Below are 17,923 nucleotides of genomic sequence, written 5' to 3' on the forward strand. Positions count from 1 at the left end.
AATAAAATAGCATTAATATTACATTTTATCACAAGCTTGTTAAGCTTGCAGATTTAAGGGGTGGGCCCTGGCCCAGATTATTTAATTAAATCAGGCCAAGAATCTATATTTCAAATAAGAAACCAATATGATTAATGAGGTAGGGTGTCTGAAGTCTACACTTAGAAAGTAATATAGTTAAATTTTTTTCCTCTCAGTGAATATTTGGCCATATTAGGCATTTTAACCCTATGAGGAAAGAACCTTAAGCTTAAAATTTAGGGTATCATGTACCTCTTTGAAAAAATGGATTGAATGCCTGAACCAATCATTAGAAAAATGCATACAGCCTGCTTTGAAAAACTCTGACTGAAATGCCCATTCAGAACACATGCATCTCCTCTTTTTTTTTTTTTTTCTTCCCCTGCTCCTCCCCTTCTTACCTCTTGCTAAAGTGGTAGTAAACAGTGGCAGGAATAGAAGCCCATGGTGATAAAGACAACATAGTGGAACAAGAGGCAGAGAGAAAGTATTTCTGAGAGAGGAGTGTGGATGGAGGAGTGTTGACTAATGATGCTGAGCTTTGGAAACATACACAGGAGGCTGCAGCTTTGTAAGGGGTGACTGTGTGCCAGGGAAGACTAGGGTCAAAAAGTAAAAAGGGGCTAAAAATAAGAAGTGGAAGGCCTGGGGACAGATGAGTGACCCCACTGCCTTCCAAGATTGTAGAGGTAACTAACTGGTAGGCCAGAATCCTGATACAACTATCAAGATGGGTGGTGGTGGGGACTGAGTGAAGTCATCCCTTTGATGGAAGGAACAGCACAGATGTCAATGCTGACCAAATAGGGAAGAGTGAGGTCAATTTGTTAATAAAAAAATATCAAGAGAACTAAAAGGAGGAACTGTTAAAATTTCATTCTCCCTGTGGAACACCGAAGAATTGATGCTTTTGAACTGTGGTTTTGGAGAAGACTCCTGAGAGTCCCTTGGACTGCAAGGAGATCCAACCAGTCCATCCTAAAGGAGATCAGTCCTGGGTGTTCTTTGGAAGGAATGATGCTAAAGCTGAAACTCCAGTACTTTGGCCACCTTATGCGAAGAGTTGACTCATTGGAAAAGACCCTGAGGCTGGGGGGGATTGGGGGCAGGAGGAAAAGGGGACGACGGGGTGAGATGGCTGGATGGCATCACCGACTCAATGGACGTGAGTCTCAGTGAACTCCGGGAGTTGGTGATGGACAGGGAGGCCTGGCGTGCTGCGATTCATGGGGTCGCAAAGAGTCGGACACGACAGAGCAACTGAACTGAACTGAACTGAGGTTAGCCATGAGAGATGAATACTGCACAGAGTAGCTACTTTTCAGTATAAGCCTTTCTGTCTGAGTAATTTGACTATTTGCAATTTCACTTTGCAAAGTCAGTCGGTGTAGTATGAGCCAAATATTAAGAAGTAAATAAAAACCCTACCTGAAACCCATTGAGTCTCTTTACAGGATCATCCTGAGGACCATCAGTGAATGGCTGGATAATTCTTTGAGAACAGAGGCTTCCTCACATGCCCAGAATCACCCCTCAAGGGCTGTGGTCCATTCTGCATGCAAGTAAACAGATCCTTCTCTGTCTTCCTCAAACATCTTGTGTACACTTAAAATCTGATTTCTTGTAATCACATGCAGTGCCCTAAAATCTAAACAATTGCCCTGTTTTTCCCATATCACTCTTACAACCTCTATTTTATGTGTGTTATCTATTCACTTATGCTTCTAACTTCTGTTTAATTATTTATCCATTTATTTTTGTGTATACACTTATTTCCCTTTAAACTTTAGGATGTTTGAAGAAAGCTATGAAGTACAATAGGTTATATGTTATTAGTGGTAGCAGACAAATAAAAAATTTTATTATGTATTCGGTGAATTTTCCCATTGCTAGGAAAGGCTTGATGTACTTGTTCTCAAGTTTTGAAGGATACAATCTTTTTCAAATGCTTGTTTGGCTGAAATACTAGATAACATCAGATCAGATCAGTCGCCCAGTCGTGTCTGACTCTTTGCGACCCCATGAATCGCAGCACACACTAGGTATTTTATAAACTTTATTTTGCAGCAATTGTACATAAACAAAAGCAGTAGAATATACTTAAGTTTATTCAGTCTATGTTACTACCACAGAAGTGAAAATACCGCTTAGTAATTTAATAGGGACTGAATACAATTCAGTAACAGTTTTCAGAGAGCTTGTGAAAAAGTTGGCTCTTCGTTTGAAATGCTCAAGAACAACACTTTAAAATGACGCGAGACAGAGCCGATATCAGCCTGGTCTCACTTCCATTTGCTTTTGTCCTCATGAGAATGCCCGTCAGCATTAGTTTCAGGAAGGGACCTGGTTTTGTTCTCAACATTTTTCTTAATTCAAAAGTAGATATGGGGTCAATTGAGAAAAATGAACATTTCATGTTCCCAATAGCCCCATAATCAGTATTGCATATCACGAATATGGTTAGGGGCTTGGGTCAAATGCCAATACAATATTCAGTGGACTATGGATTACTAATGTGTAAGCCAAGAAAAGCTGTGTTTGCAAATGCAAAAAGGATGAAGAAAAATCTCTTCATGGTTCCCTGCACATGCCCACATCTGTAGGCCAAGTCAGGGGGGCAGAATGGGACATTCGTCATTAACAGAGACCTCTTCCCTGGTCCAGCCTTTAAGGATTAGCCTCTATGATCCAAGATGAGCCCTTGCTGGCTCCTGAGTCTCCTCTGTCTTCATTCCCCTCTAGGGATAGAGTGCATGTTTTGTGTGGCTACCTGATTATAGTCACTTGCATCTTTTTTTTTTTCCAGTCCTTTCTCTTTCTGTAGTCGCATCACTAAAAACCACCATGTTTCCTATTCCTAAGCTACTTATTGAAAATAATAAATTACCTTTCTTCCCTCACGTATTGTCCATTCAAAGGCTACCCGGTTCAGAATACTAAATAGGCCAAATAAGAATAATGGAATTTATATTTTCAACTCCTGTCAACAACTACTCATTTTATCATCTTAATATCTAACACCACAAAAGCAACAGTAAAATAATGATGACGATAATTAGAATAACAACACAATTACAATAATATAATTCAACAAGCTTGTACCTTTTGTCTCCTTTGACTTTTGACTCTTACAGTGGCAAGACTTGAGCCCTTTTACATGTTTTTATCTATCAAAAGGTACGTGTGTGTGTGTGAGTATGAATTTGTTAAGGCTTTCTGATTAGACTGTAAGGTACTTGAGAATAAAGAAAGCTGAGTCTCTTATTAATGTATTTTTCACTTGACTGGCTATAATATTAGCAGAGGTAATAATTTATCCACAGGCTTCACTCTTTGTTACAGATCGTCCTAAATAAACATCGTAGTGGTATTTTTCCTAGTCATTTTCTCTTGCAACATCATTGTCGTACTTTGCCTGTCATATTAAAATAAGTCCAACCAGGCATAACCATTAATTACTGCCTTCCAACCAGTAATCTTCATTCATATCAGTCAAGAGCAGCTAGATAATCTGTGATTTTGAAAAAAAGAAACTTCAGTGGAAAAAATAAGAAAAACTTTTTTTCTCGCTACACATTCATTACACATGTGGGGACTCTACACATTACACATGTGGGGACTCTGCTCCGATGTCATTATTACCCTCATCCCAAGATTCAGACAGAGGGTCTGGCATCTACCAGATATGAAGGTAGAGAGGAGAGAGAGCATGGCATGTGTGTGCTAGTTCTTAAGACCTCTGCCAAGTGGCTTCAATTTCACTGGGCAAAGCAAACATCATGGCCACATCTGAATTCAATAGGCTGAGTAGTATAATCCTTCCCTAGATAGGAACACAGAGCACCGAGTGACACAGTCTACCATTACAGTTAGAGTTTTACCCTTTACAGAGTGACTTCCCATAGATTACCCATCTACCTAAGTCACTCAGCTGTGTCTGACTCTTTGTGACCCCCATGGACTGTTGCCCACCAGGCTCCTCTGTCCATGGAATTCTCCAGGCAAGAATACTGGAGTGGGTTGGTATTTCCTTCTCCAGGGGATCTTCCCACCCCGGGGATTGAATGCAGGGTCTTCTGCATTGCAGGCAGATTCTTTATCTCCTAAGCCACCAGGGAAGCACATCCTCCCTCCCCTGCCCATAGATTATGTTCCCACAATAACCTTTCTTTGGCATCTCAGGATCCTTGAGCTTTAATCTTCAAACTATCTCCCACCCAGCTCCACTTCATACAGGTCAGATCTCCTGCTTACCCCTCCTTGCTTCCCCTTTCCTTCTAAGTCTCCCCTTGGATTCTGATGTCTAGGTTCATTTGCTTTCTTTAGCCTCTGATCTATTGGGTCCTCTTCTGGGTTACATCTTATTTCCTTTCTAGCTGGATGCCATAAGGCAGTCTTTTGAGCATGTTGTCTTTCTGAGACAATCCCAGAACATTTTGGCTCTTGCACAATGTGTTTCCACAGCCTGACATTTCTCGGTCCACTCCCATACCCTGGCTCCAGCCTAATGGATCACACATGATACCCGGTTCCTCACAGGAACATACTATCCCAGGATACAAAATATTAGTATTTTATATCTATGTAGACATCGGAGAAGGCAATGGCACCCCACTCCAGTACTTTTGCCTGGAAAATCCCTTGGACGGAGGAGCCTGGTGGGCTGTAGTCCATGGGGTCGCTAGAGTCAGACACAACTGAGCGACTTAACTTTCACTTTTCACTTTCATGCATTGGAGAAGGAAATGGCAACTCACTCCAGTGTTCTTGCCTGGAGAATCCCAAGGACGGGGAAGCCTGGTGGGCTGCCGTCTCTGGGGTCGCACAGAGTCGGCCACGACTGAAGTGACTTAGCAGCAGCAGCAGCAGACACTGGAAAAGCCCCTGATGCTGGGGATTGAAGGCAGGAGGAGAAGGGAACAACAGAGAATGAGATGGCTGGATGGCATCACCGACTCAATGGACATGAGTTTGAGCAAGCTCTGGGTGTTGGTGATGGACAGGGAAGCCTGGCGTCCTGCAGTCCATGGGGTTGCAAAGAGTCAGACACGACTGAGTGACTGAACTGAACTGATGTAGGCATGGTTTGGAGAGGTGAAGTGGTTTTCTCCGGAACACAATGATCACATTTAAAATATTTTTGCCCATCTCTCACTTTTCTGCGGGGCCTAAGATAAATAGACATGGTAATGTCTAAAAATATCTGAGTTTGATAGAGGCCTTTGGGAAAACAGTGATATTCATTTCTTAGTGGGCAGGGAAAGTGGATGAAGACACTACATGAGATTGCATCCAATCTGAATTTTAAGCATTGCCCCTCTGGTCTGCAGGAATGTCTTGTTCCAGCAAATTGACAAACAGCATGGCCTGGATGAATCTGAGGGGTGTATGGGTGGGAGGGAGCCAGATCTCCACAATAAGGCAGCCAACTATTTCTTGGGTTTGATATCCTTAGGGGAATGTAGGTGCCCCTTTTCATCATTCTGACCTACTTGCAATGTTTCAAAAATAATTTTTTTGCTAATTAGAGATTATTCATATTTGTCTTACTTATTCTCCTGTGTCATCTTTTGTTGTTGTACTGGTTTTTTCCAACTGTACAGAATCACTAAAATCTTTCTTATAACCACCCTGACCTTGGCCAACCCCTCTCCCAGTTCCATGTAGAATCAGAATTTTAAAAGCATGGCATCATTTCAAATAAGGTAGAAGTGATCATTTAGGATAGAACTCCTCAAGGCATAAACATTATCTAATGGATTTTGCTTCTTTGCGGCCCTCTGAGGAGAACATATGCCTGAGGCCTTTGTGAGTGCAGAGGCAAAAAGCTCCTCAGAGCAAAAAGAAAAGAAAAAGGGAAAAAACCCACCCTCATACCTGAAGTCCATGTTCTTAATGGGGATGGACCCATTTAGCTTCCTGCATGGATTTTGAGTTTTGAGGTTAACACAGATCTTGAAGTAGCCACCATGAATACAGCAAGACCGCTAACCCAACTAGGGGGCAGCTGAGATCACTTGGTCTTTTGCTGCCCGCCTCACCTCTTATATTTTGACTGTTAAATTTGCTCTTGAGTTAAGTTCTACATTACAGGTGGCTCCAAACTGGGCATAGCACTGGATCTGGGGGTATAGATTATCTAACTTATAATTGCACGTAATTGCATGTAAATTATTATGACTTGATTTAAAGCAGAAATATTCATCAATATTTTTATGTTCATGTTTTATATTATAAAATTATTTCTCAACAATGTCCTCTAGTTAGTGGCTTGAAACCAAAAGTGAGCTCCACACTCCATCTCTAGGGTGTTTTACTGTAGGAAGTATCAATAAATATGGCAATCAATGTTCTGCTACTCTAAGAATATTGAGTTCCTTTATTTTAGGGAAAATGGTTTTGAGTCTCAGGCTATATATTATAATTAGAATGCAAACAAACTGTAGTTTGAGGGAATTTTATATCATTTTGGACATGATAACACATTCAGAACACTGTAATCTACTGAGAAAAGAGGATGAAAAGTTACCTAACACTCCTGGGCTCTTTGGATTGTGACATGGGGGAGGCAAAGTAGTGTAGACAGATTTGTACTCTTACAATGGCTGTGGGACCAAGTCATCTTCAACTCTGGCGTCCCACACTCCCCAGCTATTAAGAAGGTTATAACTAGACCTAAAATTCTAGATTCTCCATCTATCACATGCCCAGAAGAAAAAAGTCACCACTGTTTTCCCACGCTTGGAAGAGCTTCAGTTAAGTCACTCAGTCGTGTCCAGCTCTTTGCGACGCCACGGACCATAGCACACCAGGCTTCCCTGTCCATCACCAACTCCTGGAGGTTGCTCAGACTCATGTCCATTGAGTCAGTGATGCCATCCAACCATCTCATCCTCTGTCGTCCCCTTCTCCTCCTGCCCCCAATCCCTCCCAGCATCAGGGTGTTTTCCAATGAGTCAACTCTTCACATGAGGTGGCCAAAGTACTGGAGTTTCAGCTTTAGCATCAGTCCTTCCAATGAACACCCAGGGCTGATCTCCTTTAGGATGGACTGGTTGGATCTCCTTGCAGTCCAAGGGACTCTCAAGAGTCTTCTCCAACACCACAGTTCAAAAGCATCAATTGGAAGAGCTTACCAGAACACTTATCGCCTCCATCAGGATAACTGGAAGTAGTACAAGCCCTTCTACCTCTGCAGGGTAGAATGGGCCACCAGTGCTTCAGGAGGAAATTTTCATCCAGAGGATGGGAGAGATTTCTTGCATTTTCTCACATGAGTTTCAGAAAAGTAGCTTGCAATATTGCCTTATAGACTGCTTCATTCATAGAAGGAATGGAGGAACTCTACATTAGTATTCGCTTTGAGTCTTCACCTGCAGAGTCAGAAGTCAGCTGTTGAAAGCTAAGAAATTAAGGCTCTGAAGTGTGGTGAGATGTGGGAAGCTCCTCTTCCTTTTTCAGGAACTTCTATCCAGCTCTAACATATATGCTGGCCATTCTCTGGGGCAGAAGAGAGAAGCAGGTCTATTGTAGATGAAGCACAGTAGCAACTTCAATACACAATCCTACCTTTAAAATTGAAAATATCAGATATCTAGAAGCATTTTCCACCATCTGTTAGAGTATCAAATAGTTCAACGTTGCCTGTAAACCCCCCATCATAGGGAATTATGCTGTTACTCTGAAATGCTTGCTCTTTATTCTTACAGATGAATAATGGAAAAGAAAAATTCAGCTCCACAAGCACATTTTCATAAACACAAAGAAAACTAATTCAAATCCATCATGATTTGAGTAATTGGTTCAGTTCAACTGAGTGGCTGATAATAGCACTGGCTATGTTCCTTTCAAAGGTTACTGTTTATAATAAGGAAATAAATTCAATGGATTTCAAGCAGAAGCATATTCTAAAAAGACCTAACTAAAGAGTCATTTCAGAGAATAGTCAGAAATCATGACCCTTTTATTGGTACTTCCAACAGAAAGCTTCTTGGAACGATTTGCTAGATGAGATTTTGCCATTAGGATTTCTTCATAAAACAATCAACCAAGTACCTATATTCAAGCATCCTTACCATTTTGGAATCTGGTCATATTAAACCAGAATGTTATTTCAAAATTATTTCTGTTGTTAGCAATTGTCATTTGTGTTGGCTTCTCCAGTTCTCTGACCCATCTGTAAATGATCCTCAGAAACTTCCCATTCACTGTAGTTCAGTTCCTCGGTCAGCTTGGCCTTGTACTCAAATGACTCTCCTCCATGGGATCAGCAAAATCTTATATAAATAATTCATAAATTAAACTTCACTTTAAAAATTAAATGAACAGATTATAAACGTAGAAAAGAATGACAGCTAATGAAAGGTTAAGAGTTCATAGTTACCATCAACATAAGACAAAAAAGCAATTTAAATGGTGGCCTTGTTTTTCTTTTTTCTCAGTTTCTCTCTGCCTATATTCCACGTATGTAACGTGGGGCTAATCATAGTACTTACCAATCTCCTAGCATTGTTGTAAGGATTAAGCAAATTAAATTTATATAAAAGAGCTTAGAATAGTTTCTGGGACATAAAAGTATATGCTTTTATATAAGTACAAGCTAGTATATAATCACAAATTTTACTTTTTTCTCTTCTGATTGTACCAATGATAATGACACATCTTCCCATGATAAAAGTATATTATAAGTTTTCACTGCAGCCTAAATCCAACAAATTCAAACAGTTTTATGATTTTAAAATCTACTACCTATCCTTCAATTGGAATTGAAACCCTAAAGATATATTGAATTCTATTCTGGAACATTAACATGTATGTTACAGTTATTTTTATTAAATTTTCACTATGTATCAAACGCCTTAAACGTGCTTTACATGTGATGGTTTATTTAATCTTCAGAAATTAGATATTGTTATCCTAATTTTGCAACTGAGACACAAACTGTTTTCTTGACTTGCCCAATATCACATAGGTAGAAAAGTGATGAATGAGGAATTTAAGTGGAGGCAGTTGGCCTCAAGAGACCACTTGATTAACCTATATACTCTTTCTTTATATGGCTGGAAAATACCTCATTTAATTCCTGAGCTAACAGCTACTACTATGCAATAAGGGATAAGTCAGTATATAACTATTGCCATCTATAAATCAGAGGAACTGCCCAAGTTCAGATTCTTTACAAGGGACACAATTTTATTTAATGAGCAAACTGTCACATCATGGATGTCCCATCTCCTTCATTATACTTTAACCTCCATGAGTAGCTTTTTATCCTCCAGAAAGTCCTGTATGGATAAAGTCAGCCCTTCATAAACACCAGGACTGCTGTGATCCCTTCCCACCTGATGGTAAACATTACAGAATTCCATTTGAGTGAGGCGATTTTTCCACTCCTGTTTTAAGACTGGTTTCCCCTGCCAGCACTTCTTCCCTATACCACACATCTGGTCACGTCAGCCCTGAGTTATCTGGAGGGCCCCACCTGGCAAGGCTTTGTCTTCATTCTTCTGTGAGCCATCTGCATCTATCTTGCTTTTAAAGGAAAGCTATCATTCAGGCCTTGATGTAAATATGGGACTCTCGAGATGATATTAGCTTAAGAGCCGATGTTGTCAGGTATAGGGCTTCAAGGACTTCTGAGGAGCCCTGGATTGGGTGATACAGATCATATGATGGGTCTCAGGATTTTCTTTCAGATATATAATGTGCTAAGTTAATATATTTAATCTATGTCCAACAAAGACAGCTATAGCCCTGTAGCTTTCCCTGTATTCCATAACAGGGGCATAGCTGTGATAAAGCAGGAGTACAACGTTTCTACTCAATGGTACATATTTCAGTTCCCCCACTTCTCAAACTCTATAAACTCAGGTAATTCACTAACCTTTTCAAGACTCAGTTCCCTTGGATGTCAAATTGGGAGACGTGTGCTAGCCCTCTCCATTCGCTGTCCATGAGTGTGTTTTTGCTCTTTAATTGATTCCAGGGAGCAATTTAACAGCTGAACGTGCCTTTTAAAAGACTTACTGTGTAAGGAGATAATAATGAATCAAGATCATCATTCTTTTTTGGTGGGTTTGGTTTTTTGTTTTTATTGAAGAGTGGTTGATTTATAACATATATTAGTTTCAGTGCACATCATAGTGATTCTGTATTTTGTAGATCATGCTCTGTTAGAAGTTATTACAAAATAATGCTTATAATTTCTTGTGCTGTACAAGATATCCATGCTGTTATCTATTTTATGCATGGTAATTTCTATCTCATCCTTCACTCCTTTTTTGCCCCTCCCCACTTCCCTCTCACTACTAGTAACTGCTAGCTTGTCTTCTACATCTGTGGGTCTGTTTTTCTTTTGCTATATACATTCATTTTCTTTTCTAGATTTCACATATAAATGATATCAAACAGTATTTGTTTTTCTCTCTCTGACTTATTTCACTAAGCATAATATTCTCTAGGTCTAACATTCATGCTGCTGCAAATGGCGGAATTTCATTTGTTTTATGGGTGAATAACATTCCATTGTAGGGCTTCCCTGATGGCTCAGTTGGTAAAGAATTCACCTGCAATGCAGGAGACCCTGGTTCGATTCCTGGGTTGGGAAGATTCGCAGGAGAAGGGATAGGCTACCCACTCTAGTATTCTTGGGCTTCCCTTGCGGCTCAGATGGTAAAGAATCTGCCTGCAATGCAGGAGACCTGGGTTCAATCCCTGGGTTGGGAAGATCCCCTGGAGAAGGGAAAGGCTACCCACTGCAGTGTTTTGGCCTGGAGAATTCCATGGACTGTATAGTCCATGGAGTCTCAAAGAGTCAGACACGACTGAACAACTTTCACTTCACAACATTCCATTGTGCATATGGAATGTCATGTCTCCTTTATCCATGCATCTGTTGAAGGACATTTGGGTTGCTTTCTTATCTTGACTGTTGTAAATAGTGCTGCCTTGAACATTGGGGTTCATGTATCTTTTAGAATTAATGTTTTTGCTTTTTCCGAATATATACCCAGGAGGGGAATTTCTAGATCAGGTGGTAGTTCTCTTTTTAGTTTGTTTTGAAAAACTTCCATACTGTTTTCCATAGTGGCTGTACCAATTTACATTCCCACCAGCTGTGTACATGAGTTACCTTTTCTCCACGTCCTCTCCAACATTTGTTACTTGTAGACTTTTTGATGTTAGCCATTCTGACAGGTGTGAATTTATATATCATTGTGGTTTTGATTTGCATTTCTCTAATATTTAATGATGCTCATATGCCTGTTGGCCATCTGTATGTCTTCTTTGGAAAATGCCTATTTAGATCTTCTGCCAAGTTTTTTCATTAGATTGTTTGTTCTTCTGATATTAAGTCATATGAGCTATTTATATAATGTGAATAATAACCACTTATCGGTCATATCATTTGCTAATATTTTCTCCTATTCCCATAGCTTACTATTTGTTTTGTTAATGGGTTCCTCTGCCCTGCAAAAGCTTTTAAATTTAATTATGTCCCATTTTGTTTATTTTTGCCTTTATTTCTTTTGCCTTAGGAGACAGATCCAAAAAAGCACATTGCTACAATTTATGTCAAAGAGTGCTCTGCCTATGTTCTTTTCTAGGAGTTTTATGGTTTCAGGTCTTACATTTAGATCTTTAATCCATTTTGAGGTTTTTTGTTTTTTTTTTTTGTATATGATATTAAAGAATGTTCTAATTTCATTCTTTTACTTGTAGCTGTACAGTTTTCCTAACACCACTTATTGAAGAGACTTGTCTTGTCTCCATTGTATATTCTTGCCCCCTTTGTTCCAGATTAATTGACCACAGGTGGATGGGTTTACGTCTGGGCTCACTATTCTATTCCCATTGAACTATGTGTCTTTTTTTGTGCCAGTATCATGCTGCTTTGATGACTATAGATTTGTAAGGATCATTCTTGAAAATTAGTTCTTTCTTCCCTCTTCCTCCTGTTTTCCCTCTCTTTAAGACATTAATTAATAGACATGATACTCAGAAACTTTTCAGAGGAATGGAATATTGAAAATGCCCTTCAAAACCATGTACCCAGTCAAATAATGATCAGGACCCAACAAATGAAAACATGAAATAGGATTGAGAATTGTAATTAACCCATTTTGAACCCAAAATGGCTAACTAGGCAGGGGGGAAGAGATTGAGAATTTAGAGCTCAGCTATGTGGGAGAATCTTGAGGAAGCATTTCTTCTATGCCCATCATTCTTTCATACATGAAACTCTAGGCCTGGATTCTTTTTCAGCCATAGACCAGCCAAGGCAATACCAGAGAGAATGGAAAATTATTCTCCAGTTCTCTTCACAATGCACATTTATTTATTAATATTTATGAGAATATTTTAGGTGTAAGCACCGTTTTCCTTTCCTATGGATTCAGTTTTCTCATTAAGCCTCATCACAGTGGAAAGAGTTATTTCCTTCTGACTCACTGTCGTGTGGAGTCACCTTAGCTTGTATTAGTTATGATGGCTAAATAATATTGATGGGAAAAACTCCACAAGTAGGAGATGTCTTCAAAATACTAAACAGGAAAAATTGATTGTGGGAAATGTAACTGTTCCTGGCAGTTACTCATTAGCCCCTCAGGGCAGCACTTTCTTCATGTTTGCATTTTAGAATTTCCTACTTCATGTTCGAATTCTGGAGTCAGCAAACTTTCTGTAAAAGGCCAGATTGAAAATATTTTCAGTTTTGCAGGCCAGGTAGTATTGATACATACTACTCAACTCTGTTGTAACATGAAAGCAGCCAGAGATAATGCATGAACAAATGAGCATGCCTGTGTTCCAATAAAACCTTACTTATAGACACTGAATTTGAATTTCATGTAATTTTCATGTGTCCCCAAATAATTTTTATTTGATTTTTCCTCTAACTACTTAAAAATATGAAACCATACATAGCTCTTTGTTTTGTTGTTGTTCAGTCATTAAGTTGTGTCCAGCTCTTTGCGACCCCATGGACTGTAGCCTGCCAGCCTCCTCTCTCCTCTACTATCTCTCTGAGTTTGCTCAAATTCATGTCCACTGAGCCAATGATGCCACCCACCCAACCATCTCATCTTCTGTCATTCCCTTCTCCTCCTGCCCTCAATCTTTCCCAACATCAGGGTCTTTTCCAGTGAGTCAGCTCTTCTCATCAGATTGCCAAAGTACTGGAGCTTAAGCTTCAGCATTAGTCCTTCCAATGAATATTCAAGGTTGATTTCCTTTAGGATTGACTGATTTGATCTCCTTGTTGTCCAAGTGACTCTGAAGAGTATTCTCCAACACCACAATTCAAAAGCATCAATTCTTCAGTGCTTAGCCTTCTTTAAGGTCCAAACGTCACATCCATACATGACTATTGGAAAAACAATAGCTTCACTTAATGGACCTTTGTCAGCAAAGTGATGTCTCTGCTTTTCAATATGCTGTCTTGGTTTGTCATAGCTTTCCTTCCAAGGTGCAAGCGTGTTCTCATTTCATGGCTGCAGTTACTGTCTGCAGTGATTTTGGAGCCCCCCAAATAAAATCTATCATTGCTTCCAATTTTCCCCCATCTATTAGCCATGAAGTGATGGGACTGGATGCCATGATCTTAGTTTTTTGAATGTTGAGTTTCAAGCCAGCTTTTTCACTCTCTTCTTTCACCCTCATCAAGAGGCTCTTTAGTTCCTCTTCACTTTCTGTCATTAAAGTGGTATTATCTGTATATCTGCGGTTGTTGATATTTCTCCTGGCAATCTTGATTCCAGCTCATGATTCCTTTAGCTTGGAATTTCACATGATGTACTCTGCATATAAGTTAAATAGGCAGGGTGACAATATACATCCTTGACAAACTCCTTTCCCAATTTTGAACCAGTCCATTGTTCCATGTCCAGTTCTAACTGTTGCTTCTTGACCTGCATACAAATTTCTCAGAAGACAAGTAAGGTGTTGCCAGTTTGATGGCTGGTTCCTCTGCCTCTTTGAAACCCAGCTTGTCATTTGAAGTTCTCAGTTCATGTACTGCTGAAGCCTAGCTTGAAAGATTTTGAGCATAACCTTGCTAGCATGTGAAATGAGTGCAGCCTTAGGGTAGTTTAAACATTCTTTGGTAATGGAATGAAAACTGACCTTTTCCAGTCCTGTGCCCACTACTGAGTTTTCCAAATTTGCTGACAGATTGAGTGCAGCACTTTAACAGCAGCACCTTTTAGGATTTTAAATAGCTCAGCTGCAATTCTGTCACCTCCACTAGCTTTGTTCATAGTAATGCTTCCTAAGGCCCACTTGACTTCATACTCCAGAATGTCTGGCTCTAGGTGAATGACCACACCATCATGGTTATCGGGGTCATTAGGACCTTTTTATAAAAAAAATTTTTTAAGACCATTTTTTATATGGTTCTTCTGTATATTCTTGCCACCTCTTCTTCATCTTTTCTGCTTCTGTAGATTCTTACCATTTCTGTCTTTTATTGTGCCCATCCTTGCATGGAATGTTTACTTGATGTCTCAATTTTTCTTGAAGAGATCTCTGGTCTTTCCCATTCTATTATTTTCCTCTATGTCTTTGCACTGTTCATTTAACAAGACCTTCTTATCTCTCCTTGCTATTCTCTGGAACTCTATATTCAGTTGTATATATCTTTCCTTCATAGCTATTCAGTTCAGTCACTCAGTCGTGTCCAACTCTTTGCGACCCCATGGACTACAGCATGCCAGGCCTCCCTGTCCATCACCAACTCCCAGAGTTTACTCAAACTCATGTCCATCACGTCGGTGATGCCATCCAACCATCTCATCCTCTGTCGTCCCCTTCTCTTCCCGCCTTCAATCTTCCCCAGCATCAGGGTCTTTTCCAGTGAGTCAGTTCTTCACATCAGGTAGCCAAAATATTGGAGTTTCAGCTTCAGCATCTGTCCTTCCAATGGATATTCAGGACTGATTTCCTTTATGACAGTTAGCTATTGTATAGATATTAGGCCCTGAGAAGGCAATGGCACTCCACTCCTGTACTCTTGCCTGGAAAATCCCATGGACGGAGGAGCCTGGTAGGCTGCAGTCCATGGGGTTGTGAAGAGTTGGACACGACTGAGTGACTTCACTTTCACTTTTCACTTTCATGTATTAGAGAAGGAAATGGCAACCCACTCCAGTGTTCTTTCCTGGAGAATCCCAGGGACGGGGGAGCCTGGTGGGCTGCCATCTATGGGGTCGCACAGAGTCGGACACGACTGAAGTGATTTGGCAGCAGCAGCTATTAGGCCGTACAAAAACAGCTGGTGGGCCAAGTATGACTCACAGGCTATTGGTCCCCTACCCTTGTTTTAATTCATCTATATGAGACCTTTGAGAGTAACACCCATATTATTCTCATCCAAATGAATTACAGTGATAATCAGATAATCAGCAATGAATATAAATGCTAAGGATCACAAAAATTTTCAAACCAGTATAAGGAAAGAGAAAGGAAGGAAGAACAAGGAAATAAATAACTGAAATGTCACATCTCAAGAGTTGCTGATCAACATCACTCATTATCAGAAAAATGCAAATCAAAACCACTATGAGGTACCATTTCACGCCAGTCAGAATGGCTGCAATCCAAAAGTCTACAAGCAATAAGTGCTGGAGAGGGTGTGGAGAAAAGGGAACCCTCTTACTCTATTGGTGGGAATGCAAACTAGTACAGCCACTATGGAGAACAGTGTGGAGATTCCTTAAAAAACTGGAAATAGAACTGCCTTATGATCCAGCAATCCCACTGCTGGGCATACACACTGAGGAAACCAGAAGGGAAAGAGACACATGTACCCCAATGTTCATCGCAGCACTGTTTATAATAGCCAGGACATGGAAGCAACCTAGATGTCCATCAGCAGATGAATGGATAAGAAAGCTGTGGTACATATACACAATGGAGTATTACTCAGCCATTAAAAAGAAAACATTTGAATCAGTTCTAATGATGTGGATGAAACTGGAGCCTATTATACAGAGTGAAGTAAGCCAGAAGGAAAAACACCAATACAGTATACTAACGCATATATATGGAATTTAGAAAGATGGTAACAATAACCCTATGTACGAGACAGCAAAAGAGACACTGATGTATAGAACAGTCTTATGGACTCTATGGGAGAGGGAGAGGGTGGGAAGATTTGGGAGAATGGCATTGAAACATGTAAAATATCATGTATGAAACGAGATGCCAGTCCAGGTTCAATGCAGGATACTGGATGCTTGGGGCTAGTGCACTGGGACAACCCAGAGGGATGGTATGGGGAGGGAGGAGGGAGGAGGGTTCAGGATGGGGAACCCATGTATACCTGTGGCGGATTCATTTTGATATTTGGCAAAACTAATACAATTATGTAAAGTTTAAAAATAAAATAAAAAAAAGAGTTGCTGAAATTGGACTGTGCTATTTGGGAAAACATTTCTTGATAAGTTATTTGAAAACATTGCCTTTATGTTTTACTTTGAAAATTTGGGTCACAGTTGAACCTGCTCAGCACTGCTTCAAGAGGCTGCTGGATCTTCACCATGATTATTAGAATTGAAATGATGGGATATCAGCCATGAATGTTAATGGAAGTAATGGCTTCACCCCATTATCATTCTTCATCACAGACAAGAGGAAAAACAAATACAAATAGAAATCTCCAGCTTGTTAATGTGTTCTGGTGATAGCCTTAGGGTTGAAGAGCATTTTCAGTGTAGTTCAAATAAGGCTACATCCTTCTGAACCTAAGAGAAAACCTTGAAATGAAGAGATTGCTTCAGAGTTGCATGGGGCTTCTGGGTTTCAGTTGGACATCTTTAACACACTGAACTCTGCTGATGACTTGTGCTGTGAGTTTATCTAGTGCCCAGGGAAGAAATGGGCTCAGTGCCAGTTCAGAAAATTTCCTGCTAGTTTCTGTCCTGATCACCATGAACATATTCTTTCCAAATAAATAGCAAGATCTCTGAGAGAGCTAATGCAAGGCCTAAGACAAAATCATTTTACTTTCAAATCTATAAACATTTTAAAAATCACATTCCTGCATCTAGAAGTTATTAATACAAATGAGTGCCTATCTGCAAGTCTCAGAGCCTCTAAAACTTGGGTAACATGAAAGCACTGTAGAATACTTTCATTCCAGTTGGAAAAATCTTAGAATTAACAAATTGTAATAAACTTGGATATCATTTGGCTCTCCTCAACATTTATCAGAACAATTCTTAGGGCATTTAAGGTGGATGAAAACCCAAGCACCCTCCATACATGTTAGATTTCCTGTCCTAGGATTTATGGTCCTCTAACATCAGATATTATCCTTGTGCCTAATTTACATCCTACTAGACAGCTTAAGCTATACATGGACTTATGTGCATGATAAGTCAATTCATGAATTTCAACCCACTTAAACTTCTTTGTTTATAATTGAAGTATAGTTGATTTACCATTTATACCTCTAACATCAAAACTTAGTTTAAAAAAATTACTTCTTTAAGTGACTCAACCTTAGTTAGGTCATTAATTGCAATGAGAAAGGAAAATGTATTTTCATTTCAAGTAGCTCATATTTTGGGCTTCCCTAGTGGTTCAGTGGATAAAGAATTTACCTACCGTGCAGGGGACACAGATTCAATCTCTGGCTCCGGAAGATCCCCTGGAGAAAGATATGGCAACCTACTCCAGTATTCTTGCCTGGGAAATTCCATGGACAGAGAAGCCTGTGGACTACTGTCCATGGGGTTGCAAATAGTTGGATGCAACTTAGCAAGTAAACCACCAACCAGCTCATATTTCAGCCAGGCTTGGTTAACATGTTTCTGCATGTGGTCTCTAATATACGCCTAAGCAAATATTGCTTAAGTTGTACTGCAGCTAAAGACTAAACAGTAGACAATTACCATAGAGAAGC

The 17,923-nt window shown here is 39.8% G+C and overlaps 2 protein-coding genes across 31 annotated transcripts in view; one reads left to right on the forward strand and one right to left on the reverse strand.

The window, feature by feature from the left end:
* CTXN3 (cortexin 3) overlaps positions 1 to 17,826 on the reverse strand; it is a 32,359-nt gene extending 14,533 nt beyond the window's left edge. For 4 of the 25 annotated variants that reach the window (XR_015166976.1, XR_015166970.1, XR_015166984.1 and 1 more), the window contains exons 1-3: positions 17,626 to 17,820; positions 8,097 to 8,297; positions 7,158 to 7,521 (exon numbers count right to left, since the gene is read on the reverse strand). The gene's annotated coding sequence lies outside the window, so the exon portion shown is untranslated. Of the gene's footprint in view, positions 1 to 1,449; positions 4,912 to 7,157; positions 7,522 to 8,096; positions 8,298 to 9,502; positions 9,667 to 9,904; positions 10,047 to 17,625 lie in introns of all 25 variants that reach the window. The other 21 variants (XR_015166973.1, XR_015166975.1, XR_015166972.1 and 18 more) reach the window with 17 other exon arrangements.
* Positions 1 to 17,923, forward strand: part of LOC147368940 (uncharacterized) — a 509,652-nt gene that overhangs the window by 377,477 nt on the left and 114,252 nt on the right. Inside the window, exon 5 of one of the 6 annotated variants that reach the window (XR_015166939.1) lies at positions 1,476 to 1,674. The exons of the other annotated variants lie outside the window; for them this stretch is intronic. The gene's annotated coding sequence lies outside the window, so the exon portion shown is untranslated. Of the gene's footprint in view, positions 1 to 1,475; positions 1,675 to 17,923 lie in introns of those variants that run through there. 6 annotated transcript variants of the gene reach the window in all.

The sequence above is a fragment of the Bos grunniens genome, chromosome 7 (genome assembly GCF_055505025.1).
Source record: "Bos grunniens cultivar Pamir isolate PY7600 chromosome 7, Bosgru_T2T1.0, whole genome shotgun sequence".
In the NCBI taxonomy this organism is placed as follows: domain Eukaryota; kingdom Metazoa; phylum Chordata; class Mammalia; order Artiodactyla; family Bovidae; genus Bos; species Bos grunniens.